The sequence below is a fragment of the Hevea brasiliensis genome, chromosome 10, assembly GCF_030052815.1.
Source record: "Hevea brasiliensis isolate MT/VB/25A 57/8 chromosome 10, ASM3005281v1, whole genome shotgun sequence".
Taxonomy (NCBI): domain Eukaryota; kingdom Viridiplantae; phylum Streptophyta; class Magnoliopsida; order Malpighiales; family Euphorbiaceae; genus Hevea; species Hevea brasiliensis.
This window is the reverse complement of record NC_079502.1, coordinates 29,838,787-29,850,977: the sequence shown is the minus strand read 5'-3', so window position 1 is coordinate 29,850,977 and position 12,191 is coordinate 29,838,787.

Genomic DNA, 12,191 nt, shown 5'->3' with positions numbered 1-12,191 from the left:
TGGCCGACTTGTCCAGTTGAGTAAATAATTATTATGACATAAAATGTGAATAAATATTGCTAAAAATTAAATTAAAAATGAATAGAAAAGAAAGAAAAAGAAAATGACTTAAATGCTTAATTATGACATCACCATGATGTCATTTAAGTGCCCTCCACTAATCACCATTCAACAACACAACAAAGACTCTTTAAAAAGAGAAAAATGACAAATTAAGAAACCAATTTTTTGGTTCTTCTTCTTCTTCTTCAAAACGTGAACCTCCCCTCCATAACCCTCCATGAAAGTTTCCTTTAATTACTTCCATTTCCCATGAAATTCCACTACTAAACCCTAAGTCACCTTCATTAAAATTAATCCACACACTCTAAGGAAGCTTTTGGCAGCCAAGAAGAAGAAAGAAAGTGAAGTTAAGCTTGGGAAAATTCTGCCCTACAAGAGGTTAGTGCACCTATCTACTTAAAACCCTTATTTTCCATGTTAGGGACTAGAAATCAACATGAATTTGTGAATTAAATGAACCAAATTTGTGTGTATGCCTACCATGAATTTCGGCAGCCCTAAGGAAGGAACAATGATGGAGTGTTTTGATGGACTTAAAGTGGATTAGAGATCATGTTTAAAGCATGTATGCATGTGGTTAGTGAATGAGTTAGTAACTAAGGCATGTTGTGAAAATTTATAATGGAAACTAGGGTTTTAAGAGTAAAATGTGGACTTGGCTTATGAAATTGTTAAAGAACATTCTAATGGTCAATTAGTGACCATTTGAGGAAATTTGACCATAATTTGGACTGAAATATAGCATGGCAAAGTGAATGAGTATGCTGCCCAATGAGTGCAGCAGGGTGGCTATGATTCCAGCCCACTTGGACTGCCATATCTTTGGCTGTGTTGGTCCAATTGGTGTTTGGCCAATTGGAAATGAAACTAGACTTATAATGTCACATTTTTGCTGAAGAAACCATGCCCAAAAGACCAAAGCAAGAGGACCAAAAGTTGGCCCCAATCCGGGTACCCTGCAAGCCAATTCTGCAGAATGACCAAATGAACAGTAACTGTTCATTTGGCCATAACTCACTGTAGAAATGGTCAATTGACCTGAAATTTTTACAGCAACAAGTTAAGACCTATACAAACAACTTTCATGAAGAAACCTACCCCAAATTATGACCAGAACCTAACCCAAATGGCAGTCACAGTCACTGTTCATTATACTGTAGATTTGGTAATTCTGCAGTTTTTCCAATCCGGCCAGCTGTGGTTTTTGGACCATATCTGGAGCTACAAAACTCCAAATGGAGTGATTCAAAAAAGGAAATTCAACTAGACAAAATAAGGAACAACTTTTATGTTTACCATTTCCTCAAATTCCCACTGCAACAGTGCTTAATGGAACAGTAAAGTTAGGCTTCAAAAACTGAAAATTCTGCCCTCTTGTTTTAAGCTTAGAAATGGTAATGGTAATCAATTCTAACAAGTTTTAAATGTAAAATGTGGTGCATTGGGAGTGTTAAAACCAATGTACCTATTTTCTATCCAAAAGTCAACATTTTTGTTGATCAATGAGGTGAATAGTGACACCAAAACTTGAAATTAAAAATTTGAAATTAGAAATGCATCTAGGGGACTTTAAATTGCAATTGGCAATTAATATTAGTAAATGTAAAACTCAAAATGTGGGATCTTGGTGTAATTAGAATTAATATATCCATTAAGTATAAAAAGGTCAACATTTTGGTTGACTAGTAAGGTGAATAATAATCAAAATGATTAGTAAATTAAGATGAAGACCTAGAACCAATCCTAAGCTTAAATGTTTAGAATTGTATGACAAATGTGGACTATGCATCCTAGTCAAAATTGTTAAAAAGAAATTAAGGCCATAAATTTGAAATCCATGAAATATTCATGGATTACTTGAAACATGAAAAATAAGTCACCTAATTGATGTGAATAGATAGTTAGGGCTTATATGCCCTTCACAAATGGAATTCATAAAATATTAGTAACTCAACTTGAAATATAAAATTTATAATTACATAAGTAGATTCTTGAATGTATAAATGAGAAAGGAAAAATATTTTCAATACAATGGTACATGTGAACCATTGTTTAGAATTGTGATCAATATGAATAGCATAATGAATGAATAAATGAACTATATTAATGTATGAATGAGACATTAGTTCTCATTATTATAGAAAGGAGAAGTATTTTGAGTACAATGGTATAAAAGGATAATTGATGTGAATTGTGATCATATAAATGATCAAATGAATGTATGAATTATAATTGAAATTTATCATGAAATAATGAATTCATAAAACACAATATATTAATATTTAATGATATTATGTGCCCTTGTATTGCCTAGACACGTGTGTCAAATTGGATAGATTGGCATGCCAATAGGGTATTGTTTTAGCAGTACTGCGAAAGGCTTTATGCCTGTATTCATGGCTTTGTGCCCGTATTCATGGCTATGCACCCGCATTCATGGCATTATGCCAACATTCATGGCTTTTATGCCCCATTATGTGTTATCATGGCTTTTTAGCCATACTGACTGCATACGTGGTTGACGTTCTGCGTCCCATGGTATGACGGCCCGAGGCACTGCGGTGTCCTGTGCCAACGACCTGTTATCCAGTTTAGTCAGCCTGTCATAGGTTACTTGGGCAGTGTAATTTATTGAAACAAATTAAGACTATTAGTAATTAAAAATATTTGAAATCAAATAAATGAGTTAATAAGACTTCAAAAGAATTAGTTACAATTATGAAATGATCCAAACCACATAAAAATTGTTAAGTAAAATGATAAAAGAGTTGCAAAAATAGGTATAACTTAACTAAATATTTTAAATGTACCTTCTATTGCCATATAAATATAAACTGAGTATTTTTATTAATTCCGTATGTTGTACATTATCACTGTGAATTTCGGAATTAAACGCTTCCAAAGCGAAACAAATGAGAACAAAAGAAAATTAATATTAGACACATTGTATTAAATTAAATTGATTCTTAAATATTCAAATTATGCTTCGTTCTTTCTTTATTTGTATATTTTATTTTCTTGTTCTATTATTGCACCACTAAGCAGCAATGCTTAGCGCGATGGATTTGTTTCCTCGTGCAGGTACTTTGACTAAGATTTTTGGAGTCCAGATCTGCAGAAGTGGTTGGAGTATTCAAGGTTGTCACCTCCTCAGCAATGCATGTAGATAGGGCCCATATAGATCATATTTTGTATTTAGTATAAAATGCTAGATATTGTATTATAATGTAGATTATGAGCAGGTAATTAATAGAAATGTAATGTAATTTAATAAATTAGCTTTTTCATATGTAATTAATTTATATACCATGTAAATTATGAAATTATGCAAATTAAAGAAATTTGAAAATTTTACTTATGTGATTTGAGCATGAATGAGATTGTATGGATTCGAAGACAAATTTGAAATATATAGATAATGCATGAAAATGAATATGAAATTGAGATATATGAATGAGATGTGAATTATGAGATGGTTATGAAATAATTGATGAGATTTTATTTGTAAAATATTATTGAAACTTCAAACAGGTAAATAGTAAAATACGTCAACTGGTAATAAAATAGGAGAAACTCCGCTGGTTTCTCCGTCGAAAAATAATTAATATTAAAATATAACGAGATCAAAATATGAAAGGAATAAAGAAAGATAAGATAGGGTGCTCCGGCACCGATTGTAGCACGCCTTGCTCGGCTACACTGTAGTCGGGTGAGGGGTGTTACAGATAAAGAGTTGAAAACTAGTATTCTGAAAGATGCACATAACAGTGTATATGCTATGCACCTAGGAAGCACAAAAATGTACCATGACCTGAAACTCTAATACTGGTGGCCAGGTATGAAGAAGGACATAGTTGATTATGTAACTAGATGCTTGACATGTCAGCAAGTCAAAGCAGAACATCAAGTTCCATCAGGTTTGTTACAGCCCATAAACATACCTGAATGGAAGTGGGACCGGGTCACTATGGACTTTGTCAGTGGTCTACCTCTCACTCAGAAGAAGCATGATGCAGTATGGGTGATTGTGGATAGGTTAACCAAATCAGCACATTTTCTACCAGTCAGAACTGACTACTCACTGGAAAAGCTAGCAGAATTGTACATCAGTGAGATAGTTAGACTACATGGAATTCCACTTTCCATTATATCTGATAGAGACCCGAGGTTTACATCTAGATTTTGGAAGAAATTACAAGAATCCTTGGGCACACAACTCCATTTTAGTACGGCTTTTCATCCTCAAATGGATGGACAGTCAGAAAGAATAATCCAGGTAAATTTTGAAATTCATTGAGTTATTGTAAACAATAAATTGAACTGATAATGATAATAATGATAGTAATAAATGAATATGTGTGATAGGTCCTCGAGGATATGCTGAGAAGTTGTGTTATTGAGTTTGAGGGAAGTTGGGACAGATACCTTCCACTGGCAGAATTTGCATACAATAATAGCTATCAAGCTAGCATACAGATGGCACCCTATGAAGCACTGTATGGGAGAAAATGCAGAACACCTGTATGTTGGACTGAATTGGGTGAAGATAAGCTAGTGGGGCCAGACCTGATAAAACAGACAGAGGAAAAGGTGAAATTGATAAAGGCCAATTTGAAAGTTGCCTCAGACCGACATAAATCTTATGCTGACTTGAGGAGAAAAGACATTGAGTATGAAGTTGGCGAGAAGGTATTTCTCAAAGTATCACCGTGGAAGAAAGTGTTGAGATTCGGGAAAAAGGGAAAGTTAAGCCCTAGGTTCATTGGCCCATATGAAGTTATTGAACGTGTGGGACCAGTAGCCTACAGATTAGCCTTACCACCTGAGCTGGGCAAGATACATAATGTGTTCCATGTCTCGATGCTCAGAAGATACATATCAGATCCTTCACATGTCATCTCAGCAGAAGAAATTGTGGTACAACCTGACCTGACATATGAAGAAGAACCAATTAAAATCTTGGCACGAGAGGTAAAAGAGCTCAGAAATAAGACAATTCCACTAGTGAAAATCCTATGGAGACACCACAACATGGAAGAGGCAACATGGGAGAGCGAGGAGACAATGAGACAACAGTTCCCTCAGCTCTTCACATCAGGTAAATTTCGAGGACGAAATTTTTATTTAGAGGGGAAGAGTTGTAACATCCCCACTATACATATTTTGTACGTTCTATTGCTCCAATAGTCAAATAACAGTCCAGGCAAGTCAGTATGTCTGGAACTACACTTCGGTGATAGTGAACAGACATATAATGATGAAATAAATAAAAAGAAAATATAAGAAAAATCAAACAAAAATGAAAGAGAGAAAATGATGCTAAGTTAAACGAGCCGGCATCACAGCGATGGGTGACCGCACCGGGAAGGCCGTTGTCGACCCCAGAACCGCAGGGAACTCTCGGAATTTAATTTTGAGACATAAATAAAGGTTTATTGAAATGTAATTGACACTAGAAATATTAAAGAAAAATTAATAAATTAGTACAAAGAAAAATGAAAAATCGAGAAACAGACAAAAATTAATGTTACCGAAAAATCAGGAATATAACCCGAAGTGAGGTATTTTGGTCATTTGACACCTAGCGTTACCTTTTGACCTCAATATCCATTAAAAATAAATGATATTACACTTTAGAAGTGTCATGAAAAATTAAATTATGATACATTGTGTAAATTGTGAAAGAAAAGAGGTAAATGTGTAAATAAAGGAACCTTAACCTAATTAAACATTAAATAACTCATAAGTGCTCCACTAACTATATTATAAACTAAATAAAGTAAGCATTAGTGGGCAGAATTGGGTATCTTCAACCTTGAGAAAACCTTGCCGAATTGCTCTCCCAAAAACCTCCATGGCCACCATGCATGAAGCTTTCTCTCTCCACCATCAAGCCCTCATTTTCACTTGCTTCCTTCATTAAAGCTTGCCTATTCACCTTGGGGAAGATATTGGCAACAAGAAAAACCAGATTTGGTGAAGTTTTGATAAGCATCAAAAGTTGTAAGTGTCCAAAATCCCTCCCTTGCTTTATTAAAGCTTGTGTTTAGGTTGAGGTGAGTGTTTTGGTGAAGAGAAATGAAAGAAATAGTGAGAAATGGACTTGTCCATTTTTGGGCAGCCATGAACCTTTGTTGAGCTTGAGTTATTTTTACTTCTAATGAATGAAAATGAAGGTTGATTGATTCAAATGAAAGTTATAGTAAGTTTGTGCATAAGTATGTACATGTAGTGTTTAAATTAAAGGTGTAAAATGGAACATTGAAGCCTTGAGCAAACTGCCATGTTTGGCAGCCCCTAATAGCATGAATTTGTGTGTGCATATATGGTTATTAATGATATATGTTAATGTCAATTTGTGGGCAGCAAGTGTAAGTGATATGGAAGTATGAATATGTTAAAGTATATGTGTAATATTAACATTGAAGTATGTTGAATTTTGGTGGAAGTGAATGTTGAACTTAATGATGGATTGTGTGCATTGAGCACTTGAACATTTTGCCCAGAATTGTTGCTGAAATTGTGTACAATATATGTATAGAAGTGTTGTTGATTGAATATTGTAGTAATGAGGAGGAGAAGGAACATTAAATTGGGAGTGTATGAGCTTTGTGCAGGTTGTGTATTGAGGGCAGCACCTAAATGAGGCCATAAGTGCCAAACTATGAACCCAATTGGTATGAGGCCAATATGGGGTGAAAATAGACACCAAATAGGCCAATTTTCATGTAGAAAGGTTGCCAAGATTCTGCCTAGAAACTGACCTTAAAAAGTGACCAAATCCGGATTAGTGCATTTAAGGCCTGAAAACTGACCATTTGGGCAGCAGTTAGTGTTTAGGCCATAACTCACTCAAAACAGGTCCAATTGACCTGAAATTTTTACCATGAATAGTTAAGACCTATATCTACAAGTCTTATGAAGACATCAAAGCCCAGAAATGAACAGAACCAAGTCAAATGGCTTGCACAAGTTCGAGCACAAAAACTGCCGAACCAAAAGTGACCTAAAAATTGACCAAACTGTGCACTAAAAGTGCAATCTGTCCAGCCTTAGCAAATTGACCATATCTTGGTCTACACAACTCGGAATGACCTGAAATTTTGCCCCGTGTGCAATAAGACATAGAGCTACAATTTTGCTTCTTTGACCAGAAGCTAAAAACCAAGGAAAATAGAACTTTAAGCTAGACCAATCTAGCACACAAAAATTGAGAATTTGACATTTTGCATACAATGATGCTTGAAGTATTTTGGCAATGAATGTCAACTTGTAAAAATGGTAAATTGCACTATATTGGCAGCATATTGAGATATAAATTGTGACATATTGATGCTAGAAACAACTTGTCTATATTACCTAAAAAGGTCAACATATGCATTGACTTGTGAATTATACAATAGTTAGTAAACTCCAAAGATTGAAGAATTAAACAATTAATTTATAATGTGCCCTAGTTTGCCTAGTTGACTAGTATGGATAGGTTGGCATGCCAATAGGATTCTGACAGCTGTTCTGTAAATGGCTTTATGCCATACTGTGTTTCTACGGCTTATTATGCCACACTATGGCTTTAATAGCCTACGGCTATACATATTGTGTATTTATTCTTGGCTTATCGCCAGATTGACTATATGGCTTCTTAGCCACACTATTTGCACACCGGGAGACACTTCGTGACCGATGGTATGACGGCCCGAGGTACTAGGTACCCAGTGCTAGTATATCCATTTATCCAGTCTGGTCAGTATATAGGCTATACGGGCAGTAATTCAAGTATTATTAAATTTAAATACCTAAATCCAGTCTACTGACATACAGCACCACCAAAAATTTGTAAACACTTTATTTACTTTATTTTAGTGTATATTTCTTTATATTTGGCACCACTAAGCAAAATTGCTTAGCGCATTGCTTTTGTAACGCGTAGGTATTGGAGATACAGCTGGGGAGCCCAGCAGACCTACGACCTGGTGAGACATCAGATCTGTACAGGAGTCCAGAGTCATCTGCACTGCATTGCATACATGGTAGGACTTAGGATATCTTGTATTTTGTACTTTTGTTGTATATTTGAAATTCAGCCCTGTATTTTGTAATGTTATGAAAGCTCTAAAGTTTGTAATATTTTGTACATATTAAATAACATGGAGATTTTCTGTATATATTTAAATTATTATAGATTGTATTATGGAACTGTTTAATGACTGTAAAAGTCTATTGACTTTACTGAGAAATAGAGACTGTGAAATATATGAGACTTTGATATCATCATATTAAACTGTTTTCAACAGGTTTGGAAGGACAATTTGTCCTAAATATAGACGGCATCTTGCCAAATTTTTATTATCAGTCTTGAAACACTGATTTTATTAAAGTGTGAAAATAGAACCAGTATGCTATGAATAACACATAAAGACTTCTTAAAATCAAATTGAGTTTAGAAAATGTGGTAATCATAGACTAAGTGCTCCGGCACGCCGTGTAGCACGCCTTGCTCGGCTACACTGTAGACGGGTGTGGGGTGTTACACTTGCATTAGTTAAGTTGATCCCATTGAGCCAGTAATTATGCAAATAATTTTAATGTCCTCAGGTACATCCAATATTGGCCACCAAACTATTTACATATTTACAACATCTCATGCTTAATAATTATTCTTAAGAAAATCTCTTAAATTAATTGCATCTTATGCAACTATTTAAAATTTCTTAAAATAATTGCCCCAATGGAGGGCCTATGTTATAATTACTTTAATTATAGCATTTCCAACTTAATCATTTGTTTAGAAGATTTTATGGTCATTCTAATTACTATTAAGTCTCACTTTGCACATTATCCAATTAGCATGCATATATCATATAATAGCATACATTCCCATACATCTCATGCATTCATGGATAAGCAATAAATATGGTATGATCATGGACTTTCTAAGGGATTCAATTCTGAGCCACCAAGAATTGAATCAGAGCATTCCTAGGTGCATTTCATTCATTCATTTTACAAGAGTTGCTGAAGGAGTACATAATCAACACTTGATCTTGAATTCCTCCCACTGGTCCCACCAATGCTCTTGACCTCCTTGAACTTCTTGCAATCCAATATTACATGGTAATCCTTGGCATACCAAGGCGAATTTACAAGAACTTAAATAAATGAAATTACAACCCAAAAATTATTACAAACCTAATAATACATACCCAAAATAAATTAAAATTAATTAATTAATTTACAATCCCAAAGAAACATAAAAGAAATAAATCCAATCACATTGGTCTTTTATAGTCCATGATCATCCATCATGCTTATCACTATTTAACAATTAAATAAAACATACATACTTAAATTAAATTGAATATCTCATATTCAACTTAAAAATCCAGATTTGAATATGATTCAAATAAATTTAAAAATTCAGATTTGAATCTCATTCAAACAAATTTAAAAATTCAGATTTGAATCACATTCAAACAACTTTAAAAATTCAGATTTGAATCACATTCAAACATTTTTTAAAAAATCAGATTTGAATCACATTCAAACATTTTTTAAAAAAATCAGATTTGAATTTTATTCAATCAATTTTAAAAAATCATATTTAAATATGATTCAAACAACTTTAAAAATTCATATTTGAATCACATTCAAACAACTTTTAAAATTCAGATTTGAATCACATTCAAATAATTTTTAAAATTCTGATTTGAATCATAATTTAATTGTGTGATAAAAATTCTAATTAAAAAATTTAATTAGACATAAAATGGATCTTAGATCATACAAAAATTGCACATTCACCATCCATTTACCTTTGCACACCATTGTGATGCATCAACCATGCGCACCATGGTGTTCATCATTTGTGCCGCCACCTTGACTTTGCAACCAGTAATAAACTTTTGATCTCATGATCAAACACACAATTAAATCATATAAACATCAATCTAAATGGCAAATATAGTGGCTCTGATACCAATTGAAGGAACGGAAGCGTGAAAAACACAAGTTTATACCATTGAATTAAAAAATTTCACCTAGGGTCACATGCATCATGCAAGATTTATTTTTATCTATTTGATTTCAATGATAAACAACATATTAAAACTCTTTTAATATGTTTTTGGATCTGTATTTGCCATTTAAGATTTTAAAATTAATCAGATTAATTTTAGAACCCTAGATTAAATCAATAACGATTATACTAACCTCTTGATGCACTGCAGCGTGTCTCTGCCTTTGAGATTTGTCTTCAGGATACCAAATGTTGTCCCTCTAGTTTGTCCACACCAAGAACACCTATGGCAGCCCTTGAACAGCTTCTAAAGCTTTTCGATTAATTAGAAATTCAAGTTCTGCCTTTTAATAGATTAGAGATGTAAACAGGACACTAGAAATAATTTCTAGTGTTCTTAATTCAAGAGATTGATGGCTAATCTCTTTGAATTGATGAGAGATGAAGAATAATAGATGGAGAGCTTCAAAATGGCGTGACAAAGGAGAGGAGTGGCTGCTGGTTGTTTTTCTTTTTCATAACAACACTTATATAGCTAGGTTAACACATTAAACCCTTGCCACATGTCACCCTTTGATTAGCTCTAGGTTTAAGTGACCCAATCACATTGTGCCAAGTGTCAAACCTATATTTAATCTTGATTTTAATCATCTTACATGATTAAAAAACATCTGGCAAGCTTATGTGTAATCCCATGTGTCACCATCTCATGGTGCCATGTGTCACACTGTGAAATGACCAAAATGCCCCTGTGTCTTAATTTTGAGTTCTTAACCCAAAATAATTATTTTCTTCTTATAATTAATTTATATCAAATATAAATTAATTAATTAATCTCTATTAATTAATTTCTCATCAATTAAATTCATATTTAAACACTTTAAATATAAATTTAATTTATACTACACATCCAATAATCTAGATTTGGTTTCAAGTCATGCTAGGGACTTTGCAATTTAATTGCAAACCAAACCTATTTAATTAATCAATTAAACTCTTTAATTAATTAATTAAATTATATTTAAATAGGTGATAACTTGTGTATGTGTGTGACTTACTAGGCTCATCACTAATTGGCAATGAGACATGATATCAACTCTTAATATCATCAGAACTCTTTCTTACCATAAATGATTTCTCTAAATCATTTTATGAACCTCATAGACCATGGTTAACACCTAGCATAGCATGCCATGGCCACCCAATTAGTAATAAGATTTACCTTAAATGAACCTATAATCATATGTTACCATGCACTAGAATCTCTCTGTTACAAAAATCCCAACTCAAGCTGGAGTCATGGCTTATGTCAAACTCCATATGCTATGAATATTATGTTCTCTTTTAATTCCAGTTCTTGATTAAAAAGATTTTCTCATCAGAAACTCTTTTCTGAATAAATCTATCTGTCCTGGTCAGGAACTTGAAACATCAAGAACAATTAAATGAAAATAGGATTTTATCTCTATTTACTTAGAGGAACAGATTCCATCTTGATCAACACCTACCTCCATATATAACTAGTAGGAGCCAACAGATGCCCATATACCCATACACAGTACAAGTATGAAAGTAGTATCAAACTCAAACTACCTATATACAAGATAACTGTGCTATCTCAGGTCTAAAGATTACATGCACTGATATGATTTATGACAAAACATTGACAAGAGTAAACTCCATGTGCTTGTCATAAGTGTCACTGGTTCGGCCTACTTATCATTTATAAGTGCCTATCATGTTTGTTATATGGCATGAGACTCACCATTCCATCTTATTTATATCTCATATAAATAACTTGGTAACAAACATGAATACAATCTTTCTGGATAAGTCATGTCCTTATTATGAAGTATCCTAGATTGTGAACCTATTTATGATACTTTGTGCTAGAAATATTGTCACTCATATTCTTAACAACTTAAGAATAATATTTCTAACAAAATATCAATGGACCTTTTCTATTACACATAAATATGTTATGTAAACGGAAAAGTGGAAATGCCTTTTATTAATAAAAATATGTACAAGATACATACTAAATGATATACTCTAGGGCATACTACTAACAAATTAATTTCCAAACTCCTCTACAAAAGATGCAATCTTTCTT